The sequence below is a fragment of the Sapajus apella genome, unplaced genomic scaffold (assembly GCF_009761245.1).
Source record: "Sapajus apella isolate SASKATOON/1434 unplaced genomic scaffold, GSC_monkey_1.0 scaffold59, whole genome shotgun sequence".
NCBI classification, from domain to species: Eukaryota; Metazoa; Chordata; class Mammalia; order Primates; family Cebidae; genus Sapajus; species Sapajus apella.
The window spans coordinates 5,139,277-5,165,435 of record NW_022436999.1 but is presented as its reverse complement, the minus strand read 5'-3'; the positions used below and the strand labels follow the sequence as shown (position 1 = coordinate 5,165,435).

The 26,159-nt window shown below is 38.7% G+C and overlaps 1 protein-coding gene across 6 annotated transcripts in view; it reads left to right on the top strand.

Moving 5' to 3' along the window:
- RAD51B (RAD51 paralog B) overlaps positions 1-26,159 on the top strand; it is a 670,105-nt gene that overhangs the window by 81,002 nt on the left and 562,944 nt on the right. The gene's annotated exons all lie outside the window — the stretch shown is intronic.

Sequence of the window (26,159 nt, the reverse complement as noted above, 5' to 3'; positions counted from 1 at the left end):
ATTCTTCACTGCCACATACCAGTTTTGCTTAATAATGTCTTCAATTAATCAGTTAAAATTAGTATTTAAATTTTATTTTTAATTTTTGTAAATACATAGTAGATGTGTATATTTATGGGGTATATGGGATATTTTGGTACAGGTATACAGTATGTAATAATCACATTCAGTTATACTCTTTTAGTTATTTTTAAAGTACTTAAAATTATTATTTTTAAATTATTGACTATGGTCACCTGTTGTGCTATAAAATTCATGAATTCTGTTTTTATGCACCCATTAACTGTCCCCACTTCTCTGTCCCAATCTCCACTACTCTTCTGAGCCTCTGGTAACCATCATTCTACTCTCTCTCTCCATGAGTTCAATTTTTTTTTTTCTTTTTGAGATGGAGTCTTGCTCTTTTGCTCAGGCTAGAGTGCAGTGGCATGATCTTGGCTCACAGCAACCTCCACCTCCCAGGTTCAAGTGACTCTCTTGCCTCAGCCTCCAAACTAGCTGGGATTATAGGTGTATACCACCATGCTCAGCTAATTTTTGTATTTTTAGTAAAGATGGGGTTTCACCATGTTGGCCAGGCTGGTCTCAAACTCCTCACCTCAAGTGACCCACCCACCTCACCCCCACAAAGTGTTAGGATTACAGGCATGAGCCACTGTGCCCAGCCAAGTGTTTTAATTTTTAGTTCCCATAAATACATGAGAATGTGTGAAGTTTGTCTTTCTGTGTCTGACTTATTTTACATGACACAGTGACCTTCAGTTCCATCCATGTTGCAAATGACAAGTTCTCATTTTTTTTTTTATGGATGAATATATTCCATTGAGTATACATTTCTTTATCCATTTTTCTGTTGACGGATACTTAGGTTGCTTCCAAATCTTGGCTATTGTGACTAGTGCTGCAGTAAACATGAGAGTGCAAATATCTCTTCAATATACTGATTTTCTTTCTTTTGGGTGTATACCTAGCAGTGGAATTGCTAAATCATATGGTAGCTCTATTTTTAGTGTTTTGAGGAAACTCCAAACTATTCTTCATAGTCATGCTAATTTAAATATGGATATTTGGTTTCCCCCGCACTGTTTATTGGAGAGGCTGCCATTTCAACAATGTATGTTCTTGTCACCTTTATCAAAAATGAGCTCACTGTAGAAGTATGAATTTGTCTCTGAGTTACCTATTTTGTTCCACTGATCTTTGTGTCTATTTATATGCCAGTACCCTGTCGCTTTGGTTACGATAGCTCTGTAGTAGAATTTGAAGTCAGGTAATGTGATTCTTCCAGTTTTGTTCTTTTTGCTCAGGATAGCTTTGGCTATTCTGGGTCTTTTATGGTTCTGTGTAACTTTTACGATTGTTTTTTCTATTGCTGTGAAGAATGTTATTGGTATTTTAATAGAGATTGCATTGACTCTGTAGATTGCTTTGAGTAGTACGGACATTTTAACAGTATTGATTCTTTGAATTCATGAACATGGAATATCTTTCTATTTTTGTGTGTGTCCTCTTCAGTTTCTTTCACCAATGTCTTATAGTTTTCATTGTAGAGATCTTTCAATTCTCTGATTAAGTTGATTTCTAGGTATTTAATTTTATTTGTAACTTTTGTAAATGGAATTACCTTATTGATTTCTTTTTCAGATTGTTTGCTGTTGATGTATAGAAATACTACTGATTTCATAGGTTGATTTTGTATCCTGCAACTTTACTAAATTTGTTTGTCAGTTCTAATAAGTTTTTTTTGGTGGAGTCTTTAGGATTTTCCAAATATAAGATCATATCATTTGCAAACAAGGATAATTTGACTTATTCCTTTCCAATTTGGATGCCCTTTATTTCTTTCTCCTTTCTAATTGCTCTAGCTCGTACTTCCAGTATTATTTGAATAACAGTGATGAAAGTGGGCATCCTTGTTGTATTTCTGGTCTCGTAGGAAAGGCTTTCAGTTTTTCCTCATTCAGTATGATACTAGCTATGGTTCTGACATACAGAACTTCTATTATGTTGAGGTATGTTTCTTCTACACCCAGTTTTTGAGAGGTTTTATCAGGAAGGGATGTTGGATTTTTGTCAAACGTTTTTTCAGCATCACTCGAATTGATCATATGGTTTTTGTCCTTCTGTTGATGTGATGTATCACATTCAGTGACTTGTATACATTGATCCATGCTTGCATCCCAGGGATAAGTCCCGCTTTGTCCTGATGAATGATCTTTTAAAAATATTGTTGAATTCTGTCTATTTCTTCTAGGTTTTATTTACTGCCAGGTAGTCGCTTATAGTGGCCTCTAATGAGTCTTTGCATTTCTGTGTTACTAGTTGTAATTCTTCTTTTTCATTTCTGATTTTACTTCTTTGGGTCCTCTGTCTTTTTTTCTTGGTCTTGCTTAAAGTTTGTCAATTTGTTTATCTTTTCAGAAAGTCAACTTTTCATTTCTTTGATCTTTTGTATTTTTATTTCAATTTTACTTATTTCTGCTCTGATAGTTATTATTTCTATTCTAACTTTAGGTTTGGTTTGCTCTAGCTTCTTTAAGGTGCAATACTAGGTTGTTTATGTGAATATTTTCTTTTGATGTAAGCACTTAATTGCTCTAAACTTCCCTCTTAGTACTGCATTCTCTGTATCTGATAGGCTTTGGTATGTTGTGTGTCCATTATCATTTGTTTCAAGAAAATTTTCTGTTTCTTTTGTAATCACTTCATTGACCCACTGATCATTTATGAGCATGTTGTTTAATTTCTGTGTGTTTGTATGGTTTCCAAAATTTCTCTTGTTTTTCATTTCTAGTTTTACCCATTGTGGTCAGAGAAGATACGTGATATTATTTTAATTTTTTGATATGTTTTGAGACTTGTTTTGTGGTCTATGATATGATACTTGTTTTGTGGTCTATGTCCTTGAGAATGATCCACGTGCTGAGGAAAAGAATGAGTATTCTTCAGCTGCTGGATGAAATGTTCTGTAAATATTAGGTTCATTTGGTCTGTTGTACAAATTAAATCTGATGTTTCTTTGTTGATTTTCTGTCTGGATGGTCTGTGCAATGTTGAAAGTAGAGTGTTGAAGTCTCCAGCCATTATTGTATTGTGGTCCATTTCTTTTGCTCTAATGATATTTGCTTTATATATCTGAATATTCCAGTGTTGAGTGCATATATATTTATAATTGTTATAGCCTCTTGCTGAATTGACACTTTTATATGATGACCTTCTTTGTCTCTTCTTATAGTTTTTCTCTTAAAATCTTTTTTTTTTTTTCACTGATGCAAGTATAATGACTCTTGCTCTGTTTTGCTTTTCATTTGCATGAAATATCTTTTCCATCCATGTATTTTTAGTCTATATATGCTTTTATAGGTGAAGTATATTTCTTGTAGGCAACAGGTCATTGGGGTTCCTTTTTTAAAATCTATTCAGCCAATTTATGTTGAATAGATTCATTGGAGAGTTTAGTTCATTTGCATTCAATATTATTATGGACAAGTAAGGACTTAGTTTTGCCATTTTGTTATCTGTCTTCTGGTGTTCTCCTTTCTTTCTTTTAGTGAAGGTGAGGTATGTTATAATTTCATGCTTTTTACTCTTTGTCTATGTTTTAAGATTTGAGATTACCGTAAGACTTGCAAATAGTATTTATAACTCGTTATTTTAAATGGATAACTTAATACTGAGTGTATAAACAAATAAGCAAAAATAAAACTAATACAGCTGTATACTTTTTCATCTCCCTGCTTTTTAAACTTTTTGTTGTGTTTATCTTATTATACTAAACTCTACGTTGAAAATTTGTTGTAGTTATTATTTCTGATCAGTTCATGTTTTCATCTTTCTGCATAAGATCTGAGTAGTTTATATACCACAATTACAGTGATACAATACTCTGTGTACTTACTATTACCAGTGAATTTTGTACTTTCAGATTATTTTCTATTGCTCATTACTGTACTTTTCTTTCAGGTTAAATAATTCCATTTAGCATTTCATATAGGACAGGTTTGGTATTGATGAAATATCTCAGCTTTTATTTGTCTGAGAAAGTCTTTATTTCTCCTACATATTTGAAGGATATTTTCACTAGATAGTCTGTTCTATGGTAAAAGTGTTTTTTCCAAGAGCACTTTAAATATGTCATGCCAATCTTTCCTGGCCTGTGAGATTTCCACTGAGAAGTCTACTGCCAGAGATATTGGAGCTTTATTTTATGTTATTTGTTTCTTTTCTCTTGTTGCTTTTAAGATCTTTTCTTTATCCTTGACCTTTGGGAATTTGATCATTAAATCCCTTAAGGTATTTTTTGGGTTAAATCTGCTTGGTGTTCTATAAATTTCTTATTTGAATATTGATGTCTTTCTTTAGGTTTGTTCTCTGTTATTTCTTTTTTCTTTTTCTTTGTTTTTTTTTTTTTTTGAGATACAGTTTCACTCTTGTTGTCCAGGCTGGAGTGCAATGGCACAATCTTGACTCACTGTAATCTCCACCTCCCGGGTTCAAGTGATTATTCTGCCTCAGTCTCCTGAATAGCTGGGATTACAGGCGCCTGCCACCACGCCTAGCTAATTTTTGTATTATTTAGTAGAGATGGGGGTTTTACTATGTTGACCAGGCTGGTCTCAAACTCCTGACCTCAGGTGATCCGCCTACCTTGGCCTCCCAAACTGCTGGGATTACAGGTGTGAGCCACTGCACCCGGCTTGTTATTATCCCTTTGAATAAACTTTCTATCCCTCTCTCTACCTCTTCTTTAAGGCCAATAACTCTTAGATTTGCCCTTTTGAGGCTTTTTTTTATTAGAACTTGTAGGTATGCTTCATTCTTTTTTTTTTTCTTTTTAGACAGAGTCTTGCTCTGTTGCCAGGCTGGAGTGCAGTGGCCCAATCCTGGCTCACTGCAACCTCTGCCTCCCAGGTTCAAGCGATTCTCCTGCCTCAGCCTCCCAAATAGCTGGGACTACAGGCATGTGCCACCACACCCAGCTAATTTTTGTATTTTTAGTAGAGACGGGGTTTCACCGTGTTGGCCAGGATGGCCGCAATCTCTTGATCTCGTGATCCACCTGCCTCGGCCTGCCAAAATGCTGGGATTATAGGCATGAGCCACCATGCTTGGCTGATATGCTCCATTCTTTTCCATTCTTTTTTCTTTTGTCTCCTCTCACAATAGAAAGAGTTTTATTGGATTTACAGTTTCACGTGACTGGGGAGACCTCACAATCATGGCAGAAGGTGAAAGGCATGTCTCACATGGTGGCAGACAAGAGAAGAGAGCTTGTTCATGGAAACTCCTGTTTTTAAAACCATCAGATCTCTTGAGACTCATTCACTATCACAGGAACAGTGCAGTAAAGACCCACTCCCATAATTCAGTCACCTCCCACTGGGTTTCTCCCATGACACATGGGAATTGTGAAAGTTATAATTCAAGATGATATTTTGGTGGGGACACAGCCAAACCATGTCAGTAGGGAAGCTTACAAACTTCAGTCTGTGGCTGAAGGCCTGAGAGCCCCTGGAAAATAACTGGTGTGAGTCCAAGAATCCAAAAGCTGAACTTGGAGTCTGATGTTCGAGGGCAGGAAGCATCCAGCATGGGAGAAAGATGAAGACTGGAAGACTCAGCAAGACTGTACATTCTGCTTGCTTCTGCCTGCTTTATTCTAGCCATACTGGTAGCTGATTAAATAGTACTCACCCAGATTGAGGGTGGGTCTTTCTCTTCCCGGCCACTGACTCCAATTTTTTTTTTTTTTTTGAGTTGGAGTCTGGCTATGTTGCCCAGCCTGGAGTGCAGTGGTGCAATCTCGGCTCACTGCAACCTCTGCTTTCCAGGTTCAAGCGATTCTCCTGCCTCAGCCTCCCAAGTAGCTGGGATGACAGGCGCCCACCACCATGCTCAGCTAATTTTTGTATTTTTAGTAGAGATGGGATTTCACTATGTTGGCCAGGCTGGTCTTGAATTCCTGATCTCAGGTGATCTGCCCTCCTCAGCCTCCCAAATTATTGGGATTACAGGCATGAGCCACCATGCCCAGCTAACTCAAATGTTAATCTCCTTTGCAACACCCTCAAAGACACACCCAGGAAGAATACTTTGCATCCTTCAATCCAATCAAGTTGACAATATTAACCATCACAGCCCTAATTCCAATGACTTGTGTCTTAATAAGAGAGAGAAGGAGATTTGGATATAGAGACCCAGAAGAGACACATAGGGAAGAATGCCATGTAAGACAGAGGTAGAGATTGGAGTGATGTAGCTACAAGCTAGAGAAGGCCAAGGATTGCCAGGAACCACCATATGGTAGGAAAAGGCAAAGAAGTATTCTTTTCTAGAGCCTTCAGAGGAAGCATGGCCCTGCCAATACTTTGATTTCAGACTTCTACCATGCAGAACTGTCAGAGGATATATTCCTATTATTTTAAACCACCTAGTTTGTGGTACTTTATTATGGCAGACATAGAAAACTAATACATGGTGTAGAGAATAAAAAGCTTGTGCATCTCTAACGTAGCCTATTATAATTAGCTAACCATCTCTCTTTTCTTCTTGGCTTTGTTCTATCAGTACATGTTGCTCACTGCTGCCAGGTTACTCATCCTAAAACAATTTCTGTGTATGATTCCACTGCATGAAATATCCAGAAGAGGAAAATATGAGTGGTTCCTTTTAGCCAAGGATGAGAAAATTTAAGTTTTAAGGAAAAAAAAAAGACACAATTAGTTAAAACACATTTAATACATAAAAATGATATATATCGATGAAAAAAATACTCAACACCTCACTGGAAACCATTGAAGAAACCCTGGCACTGATTTCTTAGTCTGAAATTGGCAATTTAAAGGAAAGAAGCATTTATCCCATCTTCTGTGTTAACCGTATTTCAGGAAAATCAAGTAGTAACTCTTTACAGAAAAATTCTAACTAATAAATTTGGAAGCAATGATAGAAGACCATCATTTTGCAACTTCTAAAAATATTTATTTAGGTAATAATCATCAATGAATGTTTTAAAATTTTATTAGTCATATTGACCCTTTACCTGTAATATATTTTGCAAATGTTTTCTTTTGACTTTTTGGACTTTTTTGCTATGCGTAAATTTTCGTGTAGTAAAATATATTTATATTTTCTTTTATTATGTCTAGATTTTGAGTCATAGTTGGAAAGCCTTTCACTGCACTGAGGTTAGAGAGGAAGACTCTCATGTATTCTGCAGTTATACATATACAGTTGATCCTCATTTCTTGTAGACTTGGTGTCTGTATATTTGCCTCCTTGTCAGGGTTTATTTGTAACATCCAAATTAATGATCTTGGTGCTTTCATGGTCATTTGCAGACATGTGCAGAGCAGGAAAAAACTGAGTCACCAATGTGCATGTTCCCATCTGAGGCTGAATAAGGTGATACTCTACCTTCTTGTTTCAGCTGTCATATTGTAAACAAGTGCTCTTTTTGTCGGGAATGCCACCCCTCCCAAAACACATGGTCTGAGAGTGTCGAAGAATAGTTCTCCAAAAGGAATAGGGTATATCGAATACTGCATCAAATTCTCACTTCCAAGTGAGAGCTAAACATTCAGTATTCATGGACATAAAGATGGGAACAGTAGACACTGGGGACCTCTAAAGAGGGAAGTTAGAGAGTGGGCAAGGGTTGCAAAACTGACTACTGGGTACCATGCTCACTATCTGCATGAGGGTATCCTTCATATTCTAAACCTCAGCATCATGCAATGTACCCTTGTAACAAACCTGTGTGTATGCACCCCCAAATCTAGAACAAAAGTTGAAATTATGTTTTAAAAAAGAAATTGGGTATGTTTATCAGAAGATGGGGGGGAATTAGGTGTCAGTCAGTCAGAAACAACTGTTTACTGTAATACCTGAGTAAGCTTTTTAGGACAGATTTGAATTGGTGAATGAATAAATTGGATCTTGAAAGGAAAGGGCTTGAATGAGTTATTTCAGAATAGTCCTTTTCTTTTCTCAAAAGTACCAGCAATAGCTGACCATTTTTTCAGAATGGATTCCTGTAGCCTTATTGGCTTTTATCATCTTTGCTGGAGGGAAATGATGTTGGGTTAAGTATTGAGTGTGAAGGAAGATAGCAAGAGGATCTTGTTTGCCTGCAGCTTTAATCCTGCCTTTTAGACCTACTGCCCTTTAAAGATACTTAAAAGGCCTTGCCCCAGCTTTCCTCTTGACTTTGGGGGCAAAAATATGTCAATCGTATATAAGAGTTGGATTTATAAGATGGTATATCAAATTGCATACACAAGGGTTGGATCTTCTTGGTTGGTATTGTCTAAAGTTACAACATGTAAATAGTCTCTGTCCTTACTTTCTAAGCCTGCCAGCACAAAAAAATTATTTCTTTTTGGAGCTTAAAGTTTTTTTCCTCCCTAGCTCTTATTTAGGGAGAATATGTAATCTAAATGTTTAAGTAGGAGTAGAGGAAGTAGCCAAAAACTTTTCAATAGTCCAGTTAAAATACACAATAGCATGTGTTTAAAGTAAATCTTCTGAAGAAAGATTGGAAGATCCTGAATAAGATAATATATCATGTACCACAAAGGCATGTCTTGCTAAGTAAAAGTGGGAGGAAGCAGTACGTACTCTATTAGGGGGTCAGAGATCTTTAAATAGACGTTTCTCTGGCCATCTGGTTCCCATATGGGTAGTTGAAGCCTTAAAGAAATTTCCAAGCTTGCTAGAAATTTCCATCTGCCGCATTTTGTGTTGAGTTAAATGCCATCATATTTTACTGCCTCATGCATTTACATTAACACTTTCCCTTTAAATTTACACAAATGATTTTTTTTTTTTTTTTGATACTGGTCTCACTTTGTCGCCCAGGTTGGAGTACAGTGGTGCTCATGGTTCACTGCAGCCTCAATCTCCTGGGCTTAAGTGATCCTCCCACTTCAGCCTCCTGAGTAGCTGGGACTACAGGTGCATGCTACTGCGCCTGGCTAATTTTTGTATTTTTTATAGAGATAGGGTTTCACCATGTTGCCCAGGCTGGTCTCGAACTCGTGGCCTCAAGTGATCCTCCTTGCCTTGGCCTTCCAAAGTGCTGGGATTGCAGATGTGAGCCACAGTGCCTGTCAGGAATATATTTTTTATTAGAAACTTAAGAACCCACCTCAAAGCTTGGGCTTGGAAGTCTATGGAGGCTTTATTCATTTTAGCCACAGACATGGATAAGAGGCACTCTAAGTTAAATGAGTGCATTTTGGTACCAGGCCAACCTGGGTTCTACCCAAATTTTTCATGTTTTAGATGTGTGACCTTAGACAAGTTAATCTCTCTAGGCCTTACTTCCCTCAAGTATAAAGTAGTTATTATTAATTCATTCAACAAATATTATTAGCCACTCTTCTATGTGTTGGGGCATTCCAGTGAATAAAATAATGACAACCTCTTTCTTTGTGCAGTTTCCATTCTAATGGTAGGGAAGGGAGGAGGCAATAAAAAGTAATTGCATGTTAAAAATAATAATTGCTATAAGCAGAGAAAATGTAGAGCAGGGTAAGAGAGATACTGAATAGGGAAGAAAGCAGGTACAGAATTAGGGTACTCAGGGTTGGCATCATTGAGCCAGTGACATTTGAGCAAAGACTTGAATCAGGTTTTAAAAGGCTTGCTCTGGTATTGCTGAATTGAGAATAGACTCTAGGGGCGTTAAGTATGAGAGAAGGGAGAATCATTAGGAGATTTTCCTAGTAACCTAGGTAACAGATTTTGTTAGGCCATTCTTGCTTTGCTGTAAAGGAATACCTGAAACTGGGTAAGTTATAAAGAAAAGAGATTTAATTGACTCATGACTCTGCAGGCTATCTAGGAATCATGGTGCTAGCATCTGCTCAACGTCTGCAGAGGCCTCAGGGGAGCTTTTACTTACAGTGGACAGGGAAGCAGGAGCAGGCCCATCACATGACAAGTGCAAGAGAGAGTAGAAGGTGAAGTCCCCAACACTTTTGAACCACCAGATCTCTTGAGAACTCACTCAGTAGCATGAACACAGCACCAAGCCATGAGGGATCTGCCCCTGTGACCCAAATACCTTGCACTAGGTCCCATTTCCCACGTTGGGGATTAATATTCAACAGGAGATTTCTGTGGGAGAATATTCAAACCATATCAAAGGTGGTGATAACAAGTAGTATCAATGAAAATGGTGAGGAATGATTGAATTTTGTATATATTTTTGAGATTGAGACAACAGGGTTTCCTGATGATTTGAATATGTTATGTGAAACAAAAAGGAGCCTATGTTTTTGGCTCAGGAATTGAATGGATGCGACTGTTATCAACTGTCAAGAGGAACACTGGACAGAGCAGATTTTAGGGGGAACATCAGGAGTTCAGCCCTATGTATATGGAGTTTGAGATGTCCGTTAGGCATTCTTGCAGGGATAATGATATCTACTCATAGGTTGGTTGTGATGATTAAATATGGTGAATGCAAATTACTGAACATAGTATCTGACATAATTATCTCCGTGAGATCAGAGAATATATTGCTATATGAAACAAGAATAAGAGATTGCAAAAGGGAGATATTTAGGGAAAAAGAGTTCACAGAATATGATAGAAGAAAATTTTAAAAAGTTGGATGGGAAGATAAGGTTGAAGAAATCTCCCAGAATATAAAAGCCAAAGAGATGTAAAAATATTACAGAAATATTAAAGACAATAGAAAATCTAGTCAGGAGGCCCACTTCCTTTCTAAAAAGACTTTCAGAGAGACAGACCAAAGAAAATGGAAAGGAAATAATTATCAGTGAAAAAATGTAAGAAAAATTTCCAGAACTGAAGGACATCTGTTTCTAAATTGAAAGTGCTCAGCACCATTAATGAGGGAGAAAAAAGACCTGTTATGAAGACATTTCAGAGTGCCAGAGAGTAAAAACAAGTCACAAAGAAAGGAATAGGGATTAGTGGAGTATCAGTCTTAAAAGTAACACTGGAAGCTAGTAGACAAGGAAGCAATACCTTCAAAGTTTTGAGGAAAAATTATGACAAACATAGATTTCTAATTCCAATCAAATAGTCAATCAATTATGAGGATAGCCTAAACATATTTTTTTTAACATGCCAGTTACCAAAAAATGTATCTCCTACATATCTCCCCACAGGAAGCTCCTGAAGTATGTGAAAGAAGGCATGAAATCTAGGAAAATGGGGAATGTAACACTGGAGAGAAAGGGGAAATTTCCAAGATGGTGGTGAACAAAAGTCCGAGATGACAGCTGAGTAGCAGGCCTAGAGATGACTCGTACAGAATGGAGCAGGAAATTGGAAACTCCAGGGAAGATGTCTCTCTAAACCAAATTAAACTGATGCATGTGTTTGATTATTCTCAGAGCGTTTGATAGTTCCTTCAGAGAGTTAGGAAATAAACTATCCCTAACTTAAGGGAGCTTACCCTGTAATAAGGGGTACATGCAAGTAGGCAGGCAATTATAGTATCCTGTGAGGGTTTATAGTTTATTACTGTAGGAAACCAGAATATGCCTCCCCAAAATAGAAAGGATTCTTGAGCTAAAGACAGTTAAGATGCAGTAGATCTCTTTGCCTAAAAGCAGGACACAGATTTAAAGAGAAAAAAGGTCTTGCTGTCCTCCCTCCTCCCTTTTCCCCCTATAGACAGGATGTAAATTCTCCTTTACTGGAAAAAGCCTTTATCATCTCAGAGACGGCGCCAGAGGAATCTGCAAGCTGACTTTACTCCATTAGAGCCTTCCATATACTTACCTTTCAATGGTTTCCCACCTCTGGAAGTCTGGGACTGCTTTCCTTTGCCTTGTCACTTCTCAAAATTTATTGTTCTTTGTTGGTATACTGTATAAGCCACACTCATAAACTACTGCCTTGAGTTACTGTTCACTGAGAGCTTTTCCTGTGTGATATATACACTGCACACATTAATAAACATATCTGTTTTTCTCTTGTTAATCTGCCTTCTCTTATAGAAGTCTGTGTTAAGTACATACTTATAAGGGTTGAGGAAAAAACGTTTTTTCTCCCCTTCAATTCTCTGCTATTAGATCACCCATAGTTGGAATAGAGGCTCAGAAACCTAGCATTTAGCTCCTTTGAGATCTGTAATTGAACTGGCAAACCAAGAGCTTGGGGCTGATTGTTGGGTTAGCTGAAGAATAGTTTCTGCCACATTCTAGAAAACAAAGTTTTTTTTTTTTTTTTTTTCCTTTTTCTTTTTCTCCAGGGAATGAGTTGGGGGAAACCATTTATTTCAGTTTAAAGAATTTAAAGTTCATCTATATATTTATAAGCATTTATCAGTTTTAATTTTAGTATATATGGTGGTATCATGTTTATAAGAATATTTTGTTTTTAAAATGATTAGAACAGTGCAAAGGAAAAAACTTCAGTTGTTAATTTTAGATACGAAAAGCAACTGAATTTCTTATGTAATATTTTTCCCTCCCAAGATAGGTTTTCTATACTTCATTGACTTATGCCAATAAAGTAATGTTCTTCCAATTTAATAATGGATTTTTTTTTGTGGAACATTTTTCAACTTTAAAGTTATTTTGTTGTTGGAGATTGATTAAAAAATACAAAGTTTACTGTTTAAAGAATGTTGCCTAGTTATAAATCTATTTCATCTTTGCATTTTTTTCTTTTATATACTCATATAAAATGTAGCAGCTTGTATCACATCAGTATTTCTCTCATATAAATATGGTTTATGTTTATGTCTAATCTCATGTCTTATTTGTCCGGTTAATATATGCACAGATAAGTGGCCCATAAAGGAAAACTTCAAGAGGAGAAAAAGGAATCTAATTGCATATTATTATTTTAAAGTTCTAATACTCTGTAAGATTTTATGGCAGTTAAGTTTCTATTATACGTGGTCATCCAGGGGTCTGAGAACATTAGTTAAACCAGTCAACAAACATTAGTAGGGTATGTGCCATATGACAGGCTCTGTGCTTGGTCTTAGGAATATGTGTGATAATATGAATCCCTGAGAAAGTTTGTAAACAAACAAAAACAAAGAAAGCCAACAGATTCCTGAATTTCACCCCAGACCTGGAAAATCAGAATCCATAGAGGAGGGCTAGGAGTCTGTATTTCGTTATGTCATGTCATGTCATGTCATGTCATGTCATGTCATGTCAGACAGGGTCTCTGTTGTCCAGGCTAAAGTTCAGTGGTACAGTCATAGCTCTCTGCAGCCCTTGAACTCCTGGGCTCAAGCGATCCTCATACCTCAGCCTCCAGAGTAGCTGAGTTTAGTAGCTGAGATTACAGGCATGAGCCACTGTGCCTGGTAGAATCTATATTTTTAAGAAGAGCTCTGGTAATTATTATTGTAACCAATTTATTGAACAGGCCCAACCTATTAGGGTATAAAGCGAGTATTTTTTCCACAAACGTTCTATGTGAGACTTTCCTTTGGCATCTATTAATGACAGCAAGGATATAACCCACAACTTTCCAATGTGAATGTGCATATATGTGTGTGCACATGCACATACACACACATATATTTTGTTATTAAACAGTCTAGGCCAGGATAAAATTTAGGGAATTACAACAGGTCCTCATATAATGTTGTTTTGTTATAACATTGATGACCAAAAAAAAAAAAAAACAAAAAACCAAAAACCCCAGTTCCTAACTGGTGCCACTATCTCTGTGGAATTTGCATATTCTCCCCATGTCTGCATGGGTTTTCTCCTGGTGCTTCAGTTTCTTGCCCTATCCCAAAGATGTGTACACTGGGTGAATTAGCGTGTCAACATGGTCCCCGTCTGAGTGTTTATGGGTGTGTGTGTGTGTTTTAGTGTGCTCTGTGACAGGATGACATCCCGTCCATGGTCAGTTCCTGCCGTGTGCAGTTCCTGCCGTGTGCTCTGACTTCTAGGATAGGCTTTGCTTTCAGAAATCTCCAGATAATTAGCTTCATATATTTCTGTGTTCAGGTGCTTTCAGTTTCTGCAGCTTAGCAAGCAGCCAACTTTGGACCAAGTTGCCAGTGTGGCCTTCTTGCAAATATCTTCACCTCTCAATATGTATGACCAAGTCTCTTGAAGTGCCAGCTTAATGAATGACCCTTTATAGTACCAGACTCCCAAGCTCTCCCTTGCTTCTCTCTTTGGGAGAGTTGGTTGAATGCACCAGTGAGTTTGTTACTTCTTGGCAAACCTTGGGGGAGGTTATCTGAATATCTGAACCTAATTGTTGGTGTTCTCCCTCAGATTTAGGCTTTATTGCCTCTTGCTGTCAGCTGTGGGCCCTAGTTACTGATTCTGGAAAAAGTGCAAAAATGCCCCTTAACATCTTGTTAGATTATGAATAGGTATGTTTAGAAAATATTATTGCTGGTAGAAGAAAACCTAACAGGTTTTTATTTTCTGACTTTTACATTTAAGTAAAAGATCTCAATGGAATTATGCCTTTTTTTTTCAGATAGTATGTACTTAAAATTTTTTAAAATTTTGAGTAGGTTTTTCAGGAAGAGGTGGTGTTTGCTTACATGGATGAGTTCCTTAGCTGTGATTTCTGAGATTTTGGTGCACCATCATCCAACCAATATACACTGTATACAATATGTGGTCTTTTATCTCACACCTGCCTTCTGCCCTTCCCCTTAAGTCCCCACAATCCATTGTATCATTCTTATGCCTCTGAGTCCTCATACCTTAGCTCCTACTTATAAGTAAGAACATACAATGTTTGGTTTTTCCATTCCTGAGTTACTTTGCTTAGAGTAATGGTCTCCAATTCCATCTAGGTTGCTGTGAATGCCATTATTTCATTGGTTTTTATGGCTGATTAAATAAGGTGGTGTGTGTGTGTGTGTGTGTGTGTGTGTGTGTGTGTGTGTGTTTGTATATCACATTTTCTTTATCCACTCATTATTGTTGGGCATTTGGGCTGGTTCCATATTTTTGCAATTGCAAATTGTGCTGCTGTAAACATGTGTGTGCAAGTGTCTTTTTCATGTAATGACTTCTTTTCCTCTGGGTAGATACCCAGTAGTGGGATTGCTGGATCAAATGGTAGATCTACTTTTAGTTATTTAAGGAATCTCCACATTGTTTTCCACAGTTGTTGTACTAGCTTACATTCCCACCAGCAAGGTAAAAGTGTTCCCTTTTCACCATGTCCATGCTAATATCTATTATTTTTTAATTTTTAAATTATGACCATTCTCACAGGAGTAAGGTGGTATCACACTGTGGTTTTGATTTGCATTTCCCTGATAATTAGTAATGTTGAGCATTTTTTCATATGCTTGTTGGCCATTTATATATGTTCTTTTGAGAATTACTTATTCATGTCCTTAGCCCACTTTTTGATGGAATTATTTATTTTTATATTGCTGATTTGATTTCCTTGTAGATTCTGGATATTAGTCCTTTGTCAGATGTATAGTGTGCTAATATTTTCTCCCATTTTGTGGGTTGTCTGTTTACTCTGCTGATTATTTCTTTTGCTTGCAGAAGCTTTTTAGTTTAATTAAGTCCCATCTGTTTATCTTTGTTTTTGTTGCATTTGATTTTGAGTTCTTGGTCATGAAGACTTTGCTTAAGCCAATGTCTAGAAGGGGTTTTCCAATGTTATCTTACAGAATTTTTATGTTCAGGTCTTAGATTTAAGTCTTTGATCTATCTTGACCTGATTTGTGTATAAAGTGCGTATTAATCCATTTTTATGCTCCTGATAAAGGCATACCTGAGACTGGGCAATTTATAAAAGAAAGAGGTTTAATTGGACTTACAGTTCACATGGCAGGGGAAGATCTCACAATCATGGTGGAAGGCAAGGAGGAGCAAGTCATATCTTACATGGATGGCAGCAGGCAAAGAGAGAGTTTGTGCAGGGCAACTTTCATTCTTACAGCCATCAGATCTTGTGAGACTCATTCACTATCACAAGAACAGCACTGGAGAGATCCACCCCCATAATTCAGTCACCTCCCACTGGGGAACTCTCACAACATGTGGGAATTCAAGATGAGATTTGGGTGGGGACACAGTGAAACCATATTATTCCACCCCTGGCCCCTCCCAAATCTCATGTCCTCACATTTCAAAACCAATCATGCCTTCCCAACAGTCCCCCAAAATCTCAACTCATTTCAGCGTTAATTCAAAAGTTCATAGCCCAATGTCTCATCCAAGACAAGGCAAGTCTCTTCCATCTGTGAGCCTGTAAAATCAAAAGCAAGTTAGTTACTTACTAGATACAATGGGGGTGCAGGCATTGGGTAAATACAGCCATTCCAAATGGGAGAAATTGGCCAAAACAAAAGGGCTACAGGCCACATGCAAGTCCAAAATTCAGCAGGGCAGTCAAATCTTAAAGCTCTGACCCCATGTCTCATTTCCAAGTCACGCTGATGCAAGAGGTAGGTTCCCATGGTCTTGGGCAGCTCCACTCCTGTTTTGTAGGGTACAGCACCCCTCCTGGCTGCCTTCACGGGCTGGCATCAAGTGTCTGCAGCTTTTCTAGGTGAACAGTGCAAGCTGTCAGTGGACCTACCATTCTGGGGTCTGGAGGATGGTGTCCATTTTTTCACAACTACACTAGGCTGTGCCCCTTAGGAGGGACTCTGTGTGGGGGCTCCAGACTCACATTTCCCTTCTGCAGAGGTTCTCCATGAGAGTCCCACCCCTGCAGCAAACTTTTGCCTGGGCATCCAGGTGTTTCCAAACATCTTCTAAAATCTAGGCAGAGGTTCCCAAACCCCAGTTCTTGACTTCTGTGCACTGGCAGGCTTAACACCACATGGAAGCTACCAAGGCTCGCAGCTCTCTGGAGCCATGACCTAAACTCTACATTGGCCCCTTTCAGCCATGGCTGGAGTGGCTGGAATATAGGGCACTAAGTCCGTAGGCTACACATAGCACAGGGACCCTGGGCCTGGCCCCTGGAACCACTTTTTCCTCCTAGGTTTTCAGGCCTGTGGTAGGAGGGGCTGCTGTGAAGACAGCTGACATTCCTTAGAGACATTTTTTCCATTGTCTTGGGGAGTAACGTTTGGCCCCTTGTTACTTATGTAAATTTCTGCAGCCGGCTTGGATTTCTTCTCAGAAAATGGAATTTTCTTTTTTATGACATTGTCAGGCTGCACATTTTGTGAAATTTTATGTTTGCTTCCGTTACAAAACCGAATGCCTTTGACAGTACCTAAGTCACCTCTTGAATGCATTGGTGCTTAGAAATTTCTTCCGCCAGATACCCTAAATCATCTCTCTCAAGTTCAAAGTTCCACAGATCTCTAGGGCAGGGGCAACCTATTGCCAGTCTGTTTGCTAAAACATAGCAACAGACACCTTTACTCTAGTTCCCAACAAGTTCCTCATCTCTGTCTGAGACCACCTCACTCTGAATCTTATTGTTCATGTCACTTTCAGCACTTTTGTCAAAGCCATTCAAGAAGTCCTTTCTTCTCTTTTAAAATAGACAGATCATGCCATTGTTGAAGGGATGTGTTTTCTTTCTTTTTTTTTTTTTTGAGATGGAGTCTCGCTCTTTTGCTAGGCTGAAGTGCAGTGGAATGACCTCGGCTCACTGCAACCTCCGCCTCCTGGGTTTAAGCGATTCTCCTACTTCAGCCTCCCGAGTAGCTGGGACTACAGACACGTGCCACCACACTCAGCTAATTTTTGTATTTTTATTAGAGACGGGGTTTCACCATGTTGGCCAGGATGGTCTTGACCTCTTGACCTCGTGATCTGTCTGCCTTGGCCTCCCAGAGTGCTGGGATTACAGGCATAAGCCACCATGCCTGGCCGGGATATGTTTTCTTAACACTTAGCAAAGAATCTCAGTTCATATAGCTCACTGGACAATTTATAGATCCTGAGGTCAGGGATAATAGTAAGTACTGATTGTGAAAAACTTCAGTAACTCATAGATTTTAGCCAATGACATGTTACAAAGTATTTTATACTGTAATACTTTCCTATGAGACATCCCATTCCTATTATTTAAACTGTGCTGAAAATCAGTATTTATTGTTCATACCCATGACTGTATTTCAGGGTAGAATAATTCTTGAATTTTATTTATAAGATATATTATTGACTTTAAGTGAAAGCTACTCATTTAAATGGGACACTTGATATATCTTAGAAGTGGATATTTGTTTCTTTCTCTTTAATTGTTGCATTTTATATATTCATGTGGGAGTTTGCTGCATGCATAGCATGTGTAACGACTGAGTCTCTTTCATCATGAGTGCTTATATTTATGTGGTATCATTTCAAGTCTCTCTTCTAGTTACTCTGAAATATACATAATATTGTTACAAAGCATAGTCACTCTGGTCTGCTATCAAATATTAGACCTTGTTTATTCTATCTAATTATGTGTTTATACCCATAACCAACCTCTCCTGTCCTTTCCCCTTGAACCACCCTTCCGAGTCTCTTGTCTGTTGATCTATTCTTTATGTCCATGAGATCAAGTTTGTTTGTTTGTTTGTTTGTTTTTGAGACAGAGTCTCACTGTCACCCAGGCTAGAGTGCAGTGGGTTGATCTTGGCTCAATGCAACCTCTGCTGTCCTGGTTCAAGCAATTCTCCTGCCTCACTCCCCTGAGTAGCTGGGATTACAGTCTCCTGCCACTGTGCCCGGCTAATTTTCATATTTTTAGTAGAGACAGGGTTTCACCATTTTGGACAGGCTGGTCTTGAACTCCTCACTTTGTGATCCACCTGCGTTGGCCTCCCAAAGTGCTAGGATTACAGGCATGAGCCACTGCATCCAGCTGAGATCAAGTTTTTTAGCTTCCACATGTGAATGAGAACATGTGGTATTTGTCTTTCTGTGCTGGGCTTTTTTTGCTTCACATAATGCCCTGCAGTTCCATCCATGTTGCTTCAAATGACATGATTTCATTCTTTTTTATGGCTGAATATTATTTCATTGTGTGTATATATAATATATATATCACATTTTCTTTATCCACTCATCCATTGGTGAGCACTTAGGTTGATTCCATATCTTGGCTGTTGTGAATAGTTGTGATAAACATGTGAATTCAGGTATCCCTTTGATATGCTGATTTCTTTTCTTTTGGATAGATTCCCAGTATTCATACGGTTGGGTTGTATGGTAGTTTTAGTTTACTGAGCAATCTTCGTACTATTTTTCCATAGCAGTTACTAATTTGGATTTCCACCGACATGTTATTAGAGTTCCCTTTTCTCTGAATCCTCACCAGCATCTGTTGTTTTTTATGTTTTCAATAATACCCATTCTAACTGGGGTACTTTGATATCTCATTGTGGTTTGATTGGCATTTCCCTGATGGTTAGTGATGTTGAGTATTTTTTCATATCCCTGTTGGCCATTTGCATGTATTCATACATTTTTGAGAAGTGTGTATTCATATGCTCCCCCCGCCCCTTTTTAAGACAAGGTCCTGCTCTGTCAACCAGGCTGGAGTGCTGTGGCACGTTTATAGCTCATCACAACCTTGAACTTCTGGACTCAAGTGATCCTCCCTACTTAAGCCTCCTGAACAGCTGGGACTACAGGTGCATGCCACCATGCCCACCTAATTTTTTTTTTTTTTTAATTTTTGTACAGACGGGTTCTTTTTGTGTTGCCTAGCTGGTCTCAAACTCCTGACTCAAATGATCCTCCTTGGCTTCCCAAATCCCTGGAATTATAGGCGTAAGCCACTAAGCCCAGTCCCTTTCCTCATTTTTAAGTGGCATTATTGTATTTTTACCGTTGAGTTGTTTGAGTTCCTTATATATTCTGGATATTAGTCCCCTGACAGATAAGTAATTTGCAAATATATTCACCCACTCATGAGTTTGTCTCTTCGCTCTATTCTTTTGCTATGCAGAAGCTGCTTAGTTTGATATAGTGTCATTTGCCTTGTTTTGTTTTGTTGGCTGTGCTTTAGAGATCTTAGTTATAAAATCTTTGCTTAGACTTCTATGCTTTCTTCTAGTAGCTTTATATTTTTGGATCTTATGTTTAAGTCCTTAATTAATCTTGAGTTAGCTTTTGTATATGGTGATTGATAGGGGTCTAGTTTCATTCTTCTGCATAAATATATATAATACATTCAGTTTTCCTAGCATCATTTATTGAAGAGGGTATCCTTTCCTCAGTGTATATTCTTGGGGGCTTTGTCAAAGATCAATTGACTGTATATATGTGTATTTATTTCTGGGTTCTCTACTCTGTTTCATTGATCTATGTGTCTGTTTTTACACTAATTCTATGGTATTTTGGTTACTATAGCCTTGTAATATGTTTTGAAGTCAGACGGTGCGATACCTCTGGCTTTGTTCTTTTGGCTCAGGATTGCTTTGGCTATTCAGGGTCTTTTGTGATTCCATACAGATTTTAGGATTTTTTTCTATTTCTGTGAAAAATGACATTGGCATTTTGATAGAGGTTGCATTGAATCTTTAAATTGCTTTGGGCAGTATGGTCATTTTAACGATATTCTTTTGATACATGAGCGTCGGTTGTCTTTCCGCTTGTTTGTGTCCTCTTCAGTTTCTTTTTTCTTTTTTTTTTTGAGATGGTCTTGCACTATCGCCTGGGCTGGAGTGCAGTAGCGTGATCTCGGGTCACTGCAACCTCCGCCTCCTGGGCTCAAGTGTTTCTCCTGCCTCAGCCTCCCAAGTAGCTGGGATTACAGGTGACTGCCACCATGCCGAGCTAATTTTTTGTATTTTTAGTAGAGCCGGGGTTTCACTGTGTTGGCTAGGCTGGTCTTAAACTTCTGATCTCGTGATCTGCCCTCCTTGGCCTCCCAAAGTGCTGGGATTACAGGCATGAGCCACCTCGCCTGGCTGTCTTCAGTTTCTTTCATCAGTGTTTAGTAGTTTGATTTTTTTTGAAATCTTTCACCTCTATGGTTAAATTTATTTATAGGTATTATATGTATTTTTGTACTTTTCGTAAATGGGATTGCCTTCTTGCTTTCTTTTTTGACCATTTCATTATTGGTGTCTAGAAATGCTACTGCTTTTTGTATGTTTATTGTGTATTCTGTAACTTTATGGAATTTATCAATTCTAAGAGTTTTTGTTGGAGTCTTTTAGTTTTCCTAATATATAAGATCATGTTATCTGCAAAGAGGGACAATTTGATTTCCTCTTTTCCAATTTGGATGACTTTTATTTTTTACTTGCCTGATTCCTCTGCCTAGGACTTTCAGTACTATGCTGAAAATAGGAGTGGTTAAAATGGGTATCCTTATGTTGTTCTGTTTTGTAAGGGAAAGACTTTTCAACTTTTCCCCATTCAGTATGTTGTTAACTGTGGAGTTGTCATATATATAGCCTTCACTCTTTTGAGGTATGGTTCTTTTATGCCGAGTTTGTTGAGAGTTTTTATCATGAAGAAGCATTGAATATTGTCATGCTTTTTCTGCATTTATTGAGATTATTATATGATTTTTGTCCTTTATTCTGTTGATGTGATGTATCTTGTTTATTGATTTGCATATATATAGCCTTTTTTTTTTTTTTTAAGTAGCTGGTACCACAGGTGTGTGCCACCATGCCCAGCTAATTTTAAAATTTTTCTGTAGAGACAGAGTGTCCCTGTGTTACTCACGCTGGTCTTGAACTCCTGGGCCTAAGCAGTCCTCTGGCCTTGACCTCCTAAAATGCTGGGATTATAGATGTGAGCTACTGTGCTTGGCATATTTGCATATATTGAACCACCTTGCATCCTTTGGATGAATCCTGCCTGATCATGGTGTTATCTTTTTGGTGCGCTGTTGCATCTAGTTTGGTAGTATTTTGTTGAATATTTTGCCATTTATCTTCATCAGGGATATTGTTCTGTAATCTTTTTAGTTGTAGCTTTGTCTGGTTTTGGAATCAGGGTAATGCTGGCCTCATAGAATGAGTTAGGGAGAATTCCCTTCCTTTAACTTTCTGGAATAGCTTGAGGAGGATTGATACGAGTTCTTCTTTATAAATTTGGTAGAATTCAGCAGTTACTTTATTCAGTACTGGGCTTTTTTTCTTGGAGACTTTTTCTTTCGGGTTCAATCTTGATACTCATTGTGTTCAGGTTTTTTTGTTTTTCCTCATTCAATCTTACTGGGTTGTATTGATATGATTCTGATGAATGGAGGAACACCAAGATCCTTGGTCTCACGCTGATTTAGATAAAATGACATGGACACAGGTGGAGCGGTGTTAAGGAGCAGAGAGTTTTAATGAGCAAGAAAGAAGGAAGAAGCTCCCCCATACAGAGACAGAGGGAGGCGGGCTGTGAGAGAGAAACCATGTGTGCAGCAGCTAAGTAGTTGGTTGTATATTAGGAGGCTGGAGAGGGCTGTGTCTTTTTTGCATATGGCCCAGGGATTTGTTTCAGCAGGTGTGTCATTCATGTAGCCTGTGAAAAACCTGGCCCTCCCACCTGAACGCTTTAATATGCAAATGTGGGTCACCTTGATGTCCTGAACACCTGTGAGTTATCTGGAGGTGGCCAGTGACTGGAATCACCATGTTGGCCATGTTGGGTGGACCTAGTTTCTAATCACCTGAATTTGCATATCAAAACTTGCCTGGCTGGCTCTTTAAGCTGCCATTTCTGTTAGAAAAGAAATGTTTTGGCCGGGCGTGGTGGCTCAAGCCTGTAATCCAAGCACTTTGGAGGCCAAGGCGGGCGAATCACCTTAGGTCTGGAGTTCAAGACCAGCCTGACCAACATGGTGAAACCCTGTCTTTAAAAAAAAAAAGAAATGTTTTGGGAACTGCTTCTTATTACAGGAAAATTTCTACTGAGAACCTTTACCCTTTCTTCCTGCCTAAAAATTATTTCTTACTAACTACTGTGGTAGTGTGTTTCTAGGAATTACTCCATTTTCCCTAGGATTTTCACTTTGCTAGCATTTAGTTCATAATAGTCTCTGATAATCCTTTGTACTTCTCTGGTGTTGTTGCAATGTCTCCTTTTTCATTTCTGATTTTGTTTATTTGGGATGTCTCTTTTCTTTTTTTGGTTAGTCAAGTTAGTGGTTTATCAATTTTGTTTATTTTTTTCAATAACGAACATTTTGTATTGTATTTTTAGTCTCTGTTTCTTTTAGTTTTGCTCTGATGTTTATTATTTCTTTTCTTCCGCTAATTTTGGGTTTGCTTTGTTCTTGCTTTCTAGTTTTTTAAGGCGCGTGGTTAGATTGCTCATTTGAAATCTTTCTGTTTTTCTGATTTAGGTGTTTATTGCTATAAACTGTCCTCTTGGCATGCTTTTGCTGTGTCTCACAGGTTTTGGTGTGTTGTGTTTCCATTGTCTTTGTTTCAGGAAATTTAAAAATTTTTTATCTTAATTCTTTCATTGACCCAGTGGTCACTCAGGAGCATGTTGGCTAATTACTGTCAGGCCTCCATATGCAAGCCTAGAACCAGAAAGTCTGAAGTCCTGCCTGCCTCGGCCAATTCGGTGATAAAATGCATATTAAGCGTTTTTCAGGGGTGAGAGTAGAAGTAAGGATGACATGTAAGTGACTCCAGGTGAGATTATAGGACTGGGTTAAGTTTTGGAGGATTTGATGAAAAGGAGCCTAACCGTTGGCCAATTTGGGAAAGGTTGTATAAAGAGAAAGGAACGTGCACCCTAAGTATGCCTTTGGCTCCAGCCACCTCTTGAAGGGGGAATTGTTGGGCAGGGGCGGAGGTAGCTGCAGGACTACACTGTTAGCTGGGCCGCGTTTGAGGTGGGGAGGTGAGGTGAGGGGGACGGCATAAAGAGGTGGGTTGTGGGCAGAGGTAGAGGAGGAAGTCTCTGGGGCATGGGGCTAGGTCCTGGATTAGGGCCTGGTTCGGACAGATTGGGAGTAGAAAGGTCAGAAGGGTCGATAGACAAGGAGGATTCTGGGTCACTGGCAGAGGAAGGAGGGGCAGATGGAAGGAAAGAGAAGGAGTAGAGATTAGGGAGGGATTGGTGTGTAAAAAAATGCCTGGACATAGGGAATTTCAGACCATTTGCCCATTTTATGACAAAAGTTGTCTAGATCCTGCAGGATAGAAAAATTGAAGGTACCGTTTTCTGGCCATGTAGAGCCATTGTCCAATTTATATTGTAGCCTAGTGATATTGCAAAGGAAAATAATGCTTAGGTTTTAGGTTAGGTGATAGCTGGAGAGGGTTGAGATTTTTCAGAATGCAGGCTAAAGGAGTGGAGGGAGGAATGGAGGACAGACAATTGCCTGTGAGACAAGGAAAATGGGCACACAACCCAGCCACTCAATAGGCGTCCCTAGTTGAGCCTGGGTTGAACCTCCTCATTGGTGAGTGGCCAGAGATTGTCCTCTACATTGACCTGTCACTAATATTGGCCATGAGCCTGGTGACCGAGTGACTAGGGTGAACATCTCCACAATAATCAAACCCCTGGGGAAAACTGGGTCCCTGGATCTGTGACCTACGTAGGATTTTTCTGGTCCTGAACCACACGGAAGAACCTTGTTTACCTGATTTCCCTTGACTTTGCGGTGGAGAAAGGACAAAACTGAAAAGGGTAGGAAGTGGAAAGGAAAAGACAAAAGAATGGCAAAGCAAAAAGAGAGACTGCTTACCAAAATAGCTGGTGGTGTGCATCTGTGGGCTGGGCTGATGACCCCAGGACAGTAAGTAGATCTCTATGAAAGTTGGAACTAATCTCCCATGGGAGTTCCCCTTTCCTGGGTTTCGGCACCAAGTGTTATTCGTGTCCAGTAGTCCGAATATTAAACGCATTTAATAAGGAGATCTTCCAAACAGGCTTTGTGTGGGCAACAAGGCTGTTTTATTTTGCTCTTGGGTGCAAGCAAAAGCAGAGGAAATTCATCACCGCTAGACTAGCTCTTCAAGAAATGCTCAAGGGAGTGGAAAAAAAAAAAGTACACATATAAAATATACATGCAAAAATATGAAACTCACTGGTAAAACAATACACAAATGAAAAAGACAAAAAACTCAAATGGCACCATCATAGAAAACCAGAAAACAATTAACAATATAAAGGAACAAAACCTCAATAATAACCTTGAAAACAAATGGATTAAATGCTCCACTTAAAAGATATGGACTCTCTGAATTGATTTTTGTAAAAAATGACCTAACTATATGCTGCCTACAATCAATGCACCTTACCTGTAAAGACAGAGATAGACTGAAAATAAATAAATGAAAAAAGATATTCTATACAAACAGAAACCAAAAGTAAGCAGAAATACCTATACTATGATAAAACAGACATTAAGTCAAAAACAATAATAAAAGACAAAGAAGCTGGGCCTGATGGCTTCTCTCTATAATCCCAGCTACTCAGGAGGCAGAAATGGGAGGATCACTTGAGGCCAGGAGCTCGAGACTAGCTTAGAAAATACACTGAGACCCTATGTCTTAAAAAAAAAAAAAGACACAGAAAGAAAAACAAGGTCATTATATAATGATAAAGGGATCAGTCCAGCAAGTAGATATGCATAAAGCAAATATTACTAGATCTAAAGAAAAATATAGGCTCTAATACAACAATAGTGGGGGACTTCAACATCTCAACCTTAGCATTAAAGAGGTCATCTAGACAGAAAATAAGCATTGGACTTAAACGGTACTTTAGACCAAATGGACCTACCAGACATGTACAGAAAATGTTATCCAACATATTCCTACCTCCCTCCTACCTCATGTATTTTCCAGTGTCTGTTGTTCCCATTTTTATGTCCAGGTGTACCCAATGTTTAGCTCCCGGTTTTGGATTTCTTTCATAGGAGATGCCATCAGTGGTGCTACTTGGGTAGGGCTCTTTGGCTTTGATTCTGGATGCATTCAGTTGTGCAGTCTCTGTATGATTTCTTTAGATATAAACCACATCTGTAGTATCTGTGATTTCCTCCATGGTTTATGGTGTGGTTATTAGTGGAGCTTATAGTGAAGTTTGGTGGGACAGGGATGCTAGGCAGGCCACTTTTTGGGCCCCATTGGTGGCAGCAGTAGGCTGAGCATACCTGTTCCTAGGCCCCAGGACAGTGTGCAGTGTCACTAGTTTTAGTGGGACCAAGAGGTTCAATTCTTGGGTCTCCAGGTGGCTTGCTCAGATGCTGAGGTGATGGTGGCAGAGGTAGGCTGGGCAGGTGAGCAAGTTCTTGGGTTCTGGGAATTTGGTATGGTGTGGGCAGTGGCAGCAGCAGTA